An 11044-nucleotide genomic window follows, 5' to 3' on the forward strand; every position below is an offset into this window, starting at 1 on the left:
TGAGGCCAGAAGCTGTGCACTGGGGTCCCCGGTCCCAAATAGGGCGTGGCTTCCTGCCGCCATGAGGAGACCCTGAAAGCGAACCACCTCCTGCCGCTGGCTTAGGCCAGGGCAGGGCTGCTCCGGGTAAAACTGTAAAGTCAGTTAAGTTTGGCTTTTGGATTTCTCCACCCTCTCCTTTCTGGACTTCTCTCTGGACTTCCCACCACGCCCTTTCCACTGCCCTCCACCCATCACGGTTTGCTCTACCCCTGTGAGCCATTTAACAGGCACTGTGAACAGATCTGCCATTGAAGTCAAGGTCCTCATCTGCCCTTGAGACATCTTCCCAGAAGCAGTATGGGAGGTGAGGATGGTATACATTATTTTTTAAAAACTTAAAAAGAAGTAGCAGATCCTGGGCTAGAATTCAGGTTCTCTTAACTCAAATCTGGGACTTTTCAATTATAGCACATGCCGGCCTACTAACATTTGTATCAATATTAACAAAACTGTCAGCTGGGTGCAGTGGTTCACACCTGTAATCCCAGCACTTGGGAGGCCAAGGCAGGTAGATCACCTGAGGTCAGGAGTTCGAGACCAGCCCGGCCAACATGGAGAAATCCCATCTCTACTAAAAATACTATACATATATAGCTGGGTATGGTGGCACATGCCTGTAATCTCAGCTTCTTGGGAGGCTGAGGCAGGAGGATTGCTTGAACCTGGGCGGCGGAGGTTTTAGTGAGCCGAGATTGCGCCACTGCACTCCAGTCTGGACGACAAGAGCAAAAATCTGTCTCAAAAACAAAAACAAACAAACAGAAAAGCTGTAAGTGAATGGATATCTATACATCCTATAGCAGTCTCCATGCAATATTATACCTTAAAGTATGCTTCTCTAGTACATCCAACATTTTCCAAGTCTAAGAAAAAATGCTGTTGCCCTTATCCTTCATTTTATATGAAATGGACCTATTAGGAACCAAATGAGAAAATTAACCACTACTTATTTGTATTAACATGTATTGTGCACTAAATGGCATGCCTGCATTATATCTCATTTAATCCTAACTGCAATATAATGGATACCATTAACCTCCTGTTGACAAAAATCCTGCCATACTCTTCTTATGAGCAACAAACCACGAAATACGAGGATGATCATCCTGATGTGCCACAGGCTAAACGTGGGGAATGACTTTCTGGAGCATCATTACTTGATGGGAGTTGAAAATTTCAAAAATAATTTAACAGAAATTTGTTATGAATTGGAGTAAAACATTCACATGAATTTTGGTTTAAGCGGATAGAAGAAATAAGACGTGTTGACAGATCTGGTGTTGATACATCAGTAGGGTGACTATAGTTAATGTGAATTGATTATACATTTCAAAATTAGCTGGATTAGCTGGAAGAGAGTAATTCTTTTTTTCTTTATCTTCTTTCTTTTTTACAACAGTTAAGACTTTCCATCCAGTAACAAGAAGAGAATAATTCAAATGTTCCTAAGGTAAAGAAAATATAATTTTTTTTTTTGAAACAGAGTCTTGCTCTGTCCCCCAGGCTAGAATATAGTGGCACGACCTAGGCTCACTGCAACCTCTGCTTCCTGGGTTCAAGCAATTCTTGTGTCTCAGCCTCCCAAGTAGCTGGGATTACAGGTGTGCACCACTATGCCTGGCCAATTTTTTTTCTTTTTGTATTTTTAGTAAAGATGGGTTTTCACCATGTTGGCTTGGCTGGTCTCGAACTCCTGACCTCAAGTGATCCACCCGCCTCGGCCTCCCAGAGTGATGGGATTACAGGCGTGAGCCTCTGCGCCTGTCCTAAGATAAAGATTTAAGGTGATAAATATCCCAATTGCCTTGCTTTGACTATATATGGATGTATCAAATTATCACATGTACCCAAAACATACGTACATGTAATATGTATCAATGTTAAAAATAATTAAAACAATTTAACAGGAATTTAGTATGAAGTGGAATAAAAAATTCACATGGACTTTTTTTTTAAGCTGAAACAAGAGGTTTGAAAGAAATGCCATGCCCGGAAGTGGGGTGGAAACAGCGCTGGTGATGTTCTTCCATCTTTCGCAGAAAAGTTTGAGGAACAAACTAACAAGCTAACAAAATACTGTTGGGGAAAAAAGAACAGGTATTTTATGTCTCCTTTTATTTCTTCTTAAGCAGTTTCATTTTCCCTCATGCTCTGTATATCATCTGTATTTAAACCAATTGGAATGGCAATTTTCGCTTTTGTTGTTTTGTGTTTTTCAGGATTAATATTCCTGAAAATGAAATTTTAAAGAATCTGTGTGTGTGAGAGACAGGGTCTCACTCTAACACCCCGGCTGGAGTGCCGTGGCGCAATCACCGCTCACTGAAGCCTCAACCTCCTGGGCTCAAACGATTCTCCCACCTCAGCCTCATAAGTAGCTGGGATTACAGGCATTCACTACCATATCCAGCTAACTTGTAAATTTTGGTAGAGGTGGTGTCTCTCTCTGTTACCCAGGCTGGTCTTGAACTCTTGGTCTCAAGAGATTCCCCATCTCCCAAAGTGTTGGCATTACAGATGTGAACCACAGCATCCAGTCAAAAACAGTATCTTATGTAAGTTTTCTTACATACTGATTTAGGATTAACTCATTAGGAAAGGATCATGGCAATGTCACTGTGGGAATTTGTCAGGCTGTCAAGTAGGCAGATTCTGGGGGAAAGTCCCTTCCTTTGTATGTTGTTTTACCCTATATATCACATATCCACTAATGAAACTTAAGTTTTCTATCCCACAAAAAGATAGTAAATAGGTGAAATTGTTTCTTTCATACTATCTATCTTCAAAACCCAGTGTGTATTTTATACTTACAATCCAAACTAGCCACATGCAAATGGTGAGTAGTCACATGTGGCTCCTGGCTCCCTACTGAAGAGGGCAGCTCTGGACCTGTCAGGGGCTTTAGCCGTTCGACATCTTCATTTTACAGATGAGGAAGCTGAGGTCCAGAGAGACGAGGTGAGCCTCAGCAAGTTCACAGCCTGCACACTGCCAGGCTCAGGCCCTTTAGATGTCTATTTTTGTTATTGTTATTCTTTAAAGCATGTGTATTATTTTATTTATTATTATTATTGAGACAGAGCTTTGCTCTTGTTGCTCAGGCTGGAGTGCAGTGGCACGATCTCTGCTCACTGCAACCTCCACCTCTCAGGTTCAAGCGATTCTTCTGCCTCAGCCTTCCAAGTAGCTGGGATTACAGGCGTGTGCCACCATACCCACCCTCCTAATTTTGTATTTTTAGTAGAGAAGGGGTTTCACCATGTTAGTCAGGCTGGTCTCGAACTCCTGACCTCAGGTGGTCCACCTGCCTCGGCTTCCCAAAGTGCTAGGATTACAGACGTGAGCCACCGCCTCCAGCTTCTTTTAAAGTAAACTAACTCCTGATTGGATGAACTACAATTTCTGAAAATGTTACTGAGGATTTAGTTCCTTGGATGTTCTTTAATGAGGATTTTTTAAATCAGCCACTAAACATGCAGGTTTCACTAAACCCTGTTTAGTCTACAGTTCTGGCCCTCAGCAGCCTCTTTGCTTGCTTGAGTACACGCTAATAATCGGAACCCAAGAGCACACCTCCCTCTAGAGGAGCAAACAATATTGCAAGGCCAAGGAACAATTCTGTCACAAAATTAAAATAGCACAGAGTAAAAGTTGCCTTATGAGATTATGATTCATAGGAAAAGCAAACCTGACCTGTGTGATTATCAATGCCTTCAACCCATTTATTTTATTTTATTTTTATTTTATTTATTTTATTTGAGACAGAGTTTTGCTTGTGTTGCTCAGGCTGGAGTGCAAGGGCGTGATCTCGGCTCACCGCAGTCTCTGCCTCCTGGGTTCAAGTGATTCACCTGCCTCAGCCTCTCTAGTAGCTGGAATTGCAGGCACCACCACTACGCCCAGTTAATTTTTTGTATTTTTAGTAGAGATGGGGTTTCACTGTGTTGGCTAGGCTGGTCTCGAACTCCAGACCTCAGGTGATCCGCCCACCGCAGCCTCCCAAAGTGCTGGGATTACAGGCATGAGCCACCGCACTTGGCCATTTATTTTATTTTTAATGAACAAGCCCTTTCAGGAGATGTAATTCCAACCTGGCCATTCCAAATCATTTCTGTTAAAGAAGAAATGTTCTGACCATCTAGACCAAGTTAGACTAGAGAGTCTAATTCCCTCAATTAACAGATGAGGAATTTCCCCCGAAAGGAAAGAGGCTTACCCAGTTCCATAGCAGGTTACCAGTAACAGCCAAGAGATGGATCTTGGGCTAAAGTCGGCAACCCCATTTCCCTTGAACAAGTTTGAAAATGTTTATATGCAGAGGCAGCAGGAGAAAACCTCCCAACATTGCTGTCATATTGGTGCCATTTAAGGAAAAATTAGATTGGGCAAGACCAATTACCCACTAACAATCACACCAGTCCCCTGGGGCTGGGGCACTATTTCATGCCATGTTGGAGGAAAGGATCATGGCAGTGTTACTGTGGGAATTTGTCAGGCTGTCAAGTAGGCAGAGGTCTTGTTTAAACTCAGGACCATCTCTTGGAATAATAACTCTTTAAATTTTTCAGCCTATCACATTTGGGAAGAGATGGTGAAGTGTCTTGATTTCAAAAAGCCTCCATTTTCCCATTTTCTTTTTTTTTTTTTTTTGAGATGGAGTCTCACCCTGTTGCCCAAGCTAGAGTGCAGTGGCACGATAGCGGCTCACTGCAACCTTTGCCTCTTGGGTTCAAGCAATTCTCCCTCCTCAGCCTCCTGAGTGGCTGGGAGTACAGGCACCCACCATCATGACCAGCTAATTTTTGTCTTTTTGTAGAGACAGTTTCACCATTTTGGCCAGACTGGTCTTGAACTCCTTACCTCAGGTAATCTGCCCACCTCAGCCTCCCACAGTGCTGGGATTACAGGAGTGAGCCACCGCACCCAGCCCCATTTTCTCACATACTGTGTGTGGTGATTTAGGATTAACTCATTAGGTAATCTTTTTTTTGCTCAGCCCTTTTTCATGATAGTCAAATGGTCTCACATGGTAAAGATTAAAATAGCAATATTCCTCAATTATCTCAGTATAATTTAATCTTAATCAGTTCCATTGACTTGAGAGCTGTCTACACCAAGGGTTGATGACAAAACAGGCTCTGCTGAAGGGCATAGCACTTGAGCCCACAGATCTGACTCCGGCTGCCATCGGAAAACATGGCCACTGCTCAGGGCGCAGATCGACCCACATCGACTCCTTATTTTCATTTTTATGAATGTGAGGGGTGTGATCCATGGGTCAAATGCCTCATCTTTGTTTAGGAAACACAACATATTATTCAGTTAAGTATTTATTGGGCATTGACTATACTTCAGGCACCATTCTAGGAGCAGGGATATAAAACCGAACAAAGACAGAAATCCCTGCCATTGTGGAGCTCACATTGTAGGCAGAGGTGGAAGGTGAGGAAGGAGACATGGTATGAATAAGTAAATTCAACATATGAGTTAGCTTGTTAGAAGAGCTATAGAAAAAAATGCAAATGAGCTGACGAGGCATGTGGGGCCTTCAGGAAGCGGACAGCACCTGTTACATGCAAGACAATATGCCAGATGCTGAAGGCAGATATGGTCTCTACTTATGTGCTCTTTATAGTTCATCAGGAGGACAAGAAAAAAAAATGTAACCACAATATCACTATCATATCCAATAAAGTGAACAATTCCTTACTGCCGTCTGATACATATTACATTTTTATTTTTATTTTTTTTAGTTTTTTTTGAGATGGAGTTTCGCTCTTGTTACCCAGGTTGGAGTGCAATGGCGCGATCTCAGCTCACCGCAACCTCCGCCTCCTGGGTGCAGGCAATTCTCCTGCCTCAGCCTCCTGAGTAGCTGGGATTACAGGCACGCACCACTATGCCCAGCTAATTTTTTTGTATTTTTAGTAGAGACAGGGTTTCACCATGTTGACCAGGATGGTCTCGATCTCTTGACCTCATGATCCACCTGCCTTGGCCTCCCAAAGTGCTGGGATTACAGGCTTGAGCCACCGCGCCCGGCCCATATTACATTTTAACTTTCCTTATTTTTAAAAAACCACCCCGTTTTTTTAAATTGGTTTGATCTCATCAGGATCCAAATGTAGTACACGGCACTGGGATATGTGGTCTGAGACCTCTTGTGCTGTCTATAGTAGTTCCCCATTTTTTTTCTTTTTCTTTTTTTGTTTTAAATGAATGTCAGGTTCTTATGTTGCCCGGCTGGCCTCAAATGCATAGCCTCGCCTCCTCAAGCACCAGGACAACTGGCCTGAGCCACTGCGACTTCCCATTTTTTGTTTTCTTATAGACTCTCCTTATTGCAGATTTGGTTGTGTCCCCATAGGATCATTTATTCTGTTCCTGTGTCCTGTCTTTCCTGTAAACTGTTAGTTACATCTAGTGGCCACATAGTTCAGGTTCAATGGTTTTGGGGGCAGGTGAGGTATTTTATAGATGGCTCTATGTACTTCGTTTTACATCACAACAGGAGCATCTAAGGAGCTGGCTGCTTCACTTTTAATGACCAAGCAAAGGGTTCAGGTACTATCAGCCTGATCCATCCATTGCAAAGTTACCCACCAGCTCTTCTCAGCATCCTTCACAATAACCTATGAGGGAGGTACTACTATTACTTCCACAGTGGTTACAGCATTTGTCTTCTTAATAGTGTCAGGGTCTGAGACCCTGATGCACCCAGCCCCACAATGTGTGCTGCACCTGAGGTCCAATAAAAAATAGACCTCTCAGCTGGGCGCAGTGGCTCAAGCCTGTAATCCCAGCACTTTGGGAGGCCGAGGAGGGCGAATTATGAGGTCAGGAGATCGAGACCATCCTGACCAAGATGGTGAAACAACCATCTCTACTAAAATACAAAAATTAGCCGTGCCTGGTGGCAGGTGCCTGTAGTCCCAGCTATGCTTGAACCCGGGAGGCAGAGGTTGCAGTGAGCCAAGCTTGCACCACTGCACTTCAGCCTGGCGACAGAGCGAGACACCATCTCAAAAAGATAGACCTCTCTTCTCACCTGATTCCTGAAACCCTCCCACAGTGCCCTTTGAAAATCAAAAAACAAACCTTTATTCCCAACTTCTCTTGAGAGTTCCCTTCTCCTCACTGCATCTACACTCTAGTTCTCCTCTTGGGCACCTCTTCCCTGCTGCCCTCTTCCACCCTGTGTCATCAGATGCCACTCACTTCCCCTCCACTGTGGGCAAGGGTTATGCCCTCTCCTGCAGCGTGCTACTTCTCACTCTGAATATTTTAAGCTTATCTCTGACACTCTCGCTTTTTTTATTTTTTGAGATGGAGTTTCACTCTTGTTGCCCGGGTTGGAGTGCAACGGCATGATCTTGGCTCACTGCAACCTCCACCTCCCGGGTTCAAGCAATTCTCCCACCTCAGCCTCCCAAGTAGCTGGGATTACAGGCATGTGCCACCACACCCAGCTAATTTTGTGTTTTTAGTAGAGACAGGGTTTCTCCATGTTGGTCAGGCTGGTCTTGAACTCCCAACCTGAGGTGATCCCCTGACCTCAGCCTCCCAAAGTGCTGTGATTACAGGCGTGAGCCACCACACCCAGCCTCTCCAACACTCTCAAACATGCCCCTCAGAATTCAAGTGACTCTCCACAACTCCGCCTCAGTCTTTACCCTTTCAAGCCTTCAGTGCTTTTATTTGCTATGCTACTGCAGCCACTCACATCCATAGCTGTACCCTAGACACCTCCAGCAAGGGCAACCTCCACACTACAACTTCCAATACCCCATTCACTCACCGCAAACTCTCCAGCTTAGCATTCTAGCATCCTGACTCTAACAATGTTTTGGCCCCAAAAGGACCTCCCACTACTTTTTCACTGCCAAGTTACATGACCTATGACAGATATATACTGTACAGAATTTGTAACGGCTAAAAGTTCACCCAAAGATGACAAATGTTGATCAGCCTTTAAACAAACCCATACATAGCACCAACAAAAGGCAATGGAAACCAGTCTCTGAGATCTGGAGATGGCTCTGCTTCATGCCAGAAGAAACTCTTAATATTCTGGAAAAAAAAGCAAGCAAGCAAAAGGATTTTGTGGCAGTGAGGCTACTCTAGCTGTAAGGGCCACCTCCTCATGATCATGACCAGCCAGCAACCAAGGCAGGACCTGCAGTGACACAGAAAATGAAGGAAAGCTGAAAACTGAAGAATTCCACAAATGCAGTCTATGGTCTCCAAATTCAGAGGCTTCTACAAACCATCGGCTGGGACTAAGACCTCTGGAAGGCATAGATGCAAGACAGTAGCAATTCTTTCTTTACAAAACTGGCTTTAATGATTTCATACCAATATTATGGTTTCCCCAGAAGCACTTAAAAAAACCTTCACGTCCAAAGCAACACAAACCCAAAGAATGTGAAAGTTAAAAACTGCAACCAAAATGCAGGGAATGTGATACTCTAATCCCATTTAGGAGACAGAACGTAGAGAGTTCTTGGTTTTGATCCCTGTGCTTGAAATCTTCATGGGGAACTACATTTGAGGAGAATCTGCTCACGCTGCTGATCTTTTTAGCTCTTCCATCAAAAGTAAACCTCAGCAATCAAAGTAAAGCTCTGAACATGCAAGGTCTTTATTTACGATGTGTATATATAGAGCACTAGAAATTAGAGAGCTTATCAAGCTTTTGAAAAGGAAAAGTACTTTTTTAGAACTATCATTCAGAGCCTGACATTTGAGATGTCCTTAAATTCCATTTTTACCTGCATCTGGAGGAACTTTTATTTAAAATCTCATTTTCTGAGCCAAAAGGTTAATGAAATCAGTCACAAACTGGATGGGCCCACAGCCAAGAAACAAGCTGCCTGGACAGAATTAAAGAGAATACTCATGAAAAGAAAAGATCTGGCCAGGCACGGTGGCTCATGTCTGTAATCCCAGCATTTCGGGAGGCTGAGGTGGGTGGATCACAAGGTCAAGAGATCATGACATCCTGGCCAACATGGTGAAACCCCGTCTCCACTAAAAATACAAAAATTAACTGGGCGTGGGGCCACACACACCTGTAGTCCCAGCTACTCGGAAGGCTGAGGCAAGAGAATCACTTGAACCCAAGAAGTGAAGGTTGCAGTGAGCTGAGATTGCGCCACTGCACTCCAGCCTGGCCACAGAGCAAGACTCCATCTCAAAAAAAAAAGAAAGAAAGAAAGAAAGAAAAGGAAAGGAAAGATCTCAAACGACTCTTAGTACCAAGCTACAGTATTTTTCAACATCTTGGGTCTGTCTTCATCAAGTTAGAGATAAAGCTGAAGAAAAATTGATGTTAGCCAAAAACCATGGATTCATACTTGATCAGACAGACCTGGGCAAAGAGTTGCCACCATTCCGATTTCTTCACTAAAAGACCACACTCAAATGGTGGTGCTGGCCAGGTGTGATCGCTCATGCCTGTAATCCCAGCACTTTGGGAGGCCAAGGTGGGCAGATCACCTAAGGTCAGGAGTTCAAGACCAGCCTGGCCAACATAGTGAAACCCCATCTCCACTAAAAGTACAAAAATTAGCCAAGTGTGATGGCGGGCACCTGTAATCCCAGCTACTTGGGAGGCTAAGAATCACTTGAACCTGGGAGGCGAAGGTCGCAGTGAGTCAAGAACACAGCACTATGCTTCAGCCCGGGCAAAAGAGCAAGAATGACTCTGTCTCAAAAAAACAAAAAACAAATGGTGGTGCTTTGAGGCTGAGAAACATTCTATTCCTAAACAGCTTTATCAAAGGAAGAATGAAGACAGCAGCACAGGAAAGAGCTGTGATTTTGTCCTTCAAATAAGTTATCCAGATTTCTCATAGAAAACTTTACAAACATCTACATTATTTTGACGGATGAGAAAAATCAACAAAACATGAAATCAGATATATCTACAACCGACAAAATAATGTCCACAGCTTTGGTCCAAGAGACCCAAACTTACCTTTCCAAATAGAAAGTAACTGTACAACCAATAATCCATTAACACTAAAACCTGCCAAACAATTAAAATTCAACTGTTATCAAAGTCTGCAAACAGCCCTGCTAGTTAGTTGTTTGCCTAAAATTCGGCTCCTTCTAAGCCTGATGATGATGACGATAATTTCAGACGAGGTTGGCAAGAATACGGTAAGTGGCTGGCTATTAACCTTATGACCCAGAATCCAAACGAGGATAGAGCCACATCAGCGAGAGGGGTATTGAAACAACTTTTCTGAGGTTAGAATCTTCCTGCATTACTAAGTCTTGATGCTTTATAAGTCACTTCCTCTCAGTAGTAATGTAAGAGAATGAACTGCCCCACAATCCTGCTATTGCTACATCTGGCCAAGTGGCACTGATTCCAAACTTGGAAACCACGTGAGAGACAGCAAAGATAGCGCTGAGGAGGTTAGCCTCCTAAAGCAAACATGCTGTGTCAGAGAGTAAGACCAAAACAAACACAAGAATTGGAAGATCCTGAAGATAAACTCCCCAAATGTGTATAGGATTGATATCTGCTTTTGCTTTTTCTTTTGTTGTGCTAACTGCAGACTATTTTAGAGGGACTAATTGGTGTTTCATTGAAATTATATTTCATATTTTGACCTTTATAGTCAAAATATACATAATAAAGAGCTAATGATTTCCCCCAATAACCCACTGTCAAATAAGCAGAGACAAGCTTCAGTTTAAGTGAAAACTAGGGGTTGAGTTACAGAAATTGTTTCTAAATGCAATGACTACAATAGTCAGTTCTAACATAAAGTATATCATTTAAAAAATGGTAATTTCTTTTAGCATCTGTGCTTTGTTGCAATATAAGCTTTTATTTTATCTCACCCTTCTACCCACCCCAAACCTGCTCCCACCCACAGTCCTTCTCATCACAGTAAGTGGCCACTCCAGTCATCTCAGTCGCTGCTTAGGTCAGAAATCCTGAAGTCATCCTTCACTCCTTGCAATCTCATCTCTTCCCTTAGAAAAT

The sequence above is a fragment of the Callithrix jacchus genome, chromosome 4 (genome assembly GCF_049354715.1).
Source record: "Callithrix jacchus isolate 240 chromosome 4, calJac240_pri, whole genome shotgun sequence".
NCBI lineage: Eukaryota > Metazoa > Chordata > Mammalia > Primates > Cebidae > Callithrix > Callithrix jacchus.